Raw genomic sequence first — 608 nt, forward strand, 5'->3', positions numbered from 1 at the left:
ACTACAGGTGCCTGCCATAATGCCTGGCTATTTTTTTAAAGATGGGGTCTTATTTTTGCTCTTGCTCAGGCTGGTCTCCAATTCATGAGCTCAGGTGATTCACCCACTTCAGCCTCCCACGTGCTAGGATTATAGAGTGTACCACCACGCCCAGCAGGGTGTTTTCTTAACTTTGTTTTTTGTTGCTATACCAGAATACCTGAGACTGAGCAATTTATAAGGAAAAGGTTATTTGGCTCAGAGTTCTGTAAGATTGAAAGTCCAAAAGCAGCATACTTAACCTGGCAGGGGAGATACCATGATTGCAAAGGTGGTTTTCCCAGGGTGAGGCTTATCCATTGTACTCTAGATGCTGACCCCTGAGATTTCCCCAAATTTGGGAAACTCGGCTCGGCACCTGTGGCTCAAGTGGCTAAGGCAGCAGCCACATACACCTAAGGTGGCAGGTTCAAATCCAGCCCAGGCCTGCCAAACAACAATGATGACTGCAACCAAAGAATAGCCGGGCGTTGTGGTGGGTGCCTGTGGTCCCAGCTACTTGGGAGGCTGAGGCAGGAGACTCACTTGAGCCCAGGAGTTGGAGGTTGCTGTGAGCTGTGATGCCACAG

General features: G+C 49.3%; 1 protein-coding gene and 1 non-coding gene across 2 annotated transcripts in view; both read left to right on the forward strand.

The window, feature by feature from the left end:
* Positions 1-608, forward strand: part of CEP85 (centrosomal protein 85) — a 46,851-nt gene that overhangs the window by 20,124 nt on the left and 26,119 nt on the right. The window lies entirely within an intron of this gene.
* On the forward strand, positions 273-430 carry LOC111728418. Its single transcript, XR_002775719.1, has one exon. It is a non-coding gene; the product is annotated as a U1 spliceosomal RNA (small nuclear RNA).

This window comes from Otolemur garnettii, unplaced genomic scaffold, assembly GCF_000181295.1.
Source record: "Otolemur garnettii isolate 467f Iridium unplaced genomic scaffold, OtoGar3 scaffold00156, whole genome shotgun sequence".
In the NCBI taxonomy this organism is placed as follows: domain Eukaryota; kingdom Metazoa; phylum Chordata; class Mammalia; order Primates; family Galagidae; genus Otolemur; species Otolemur garnettii.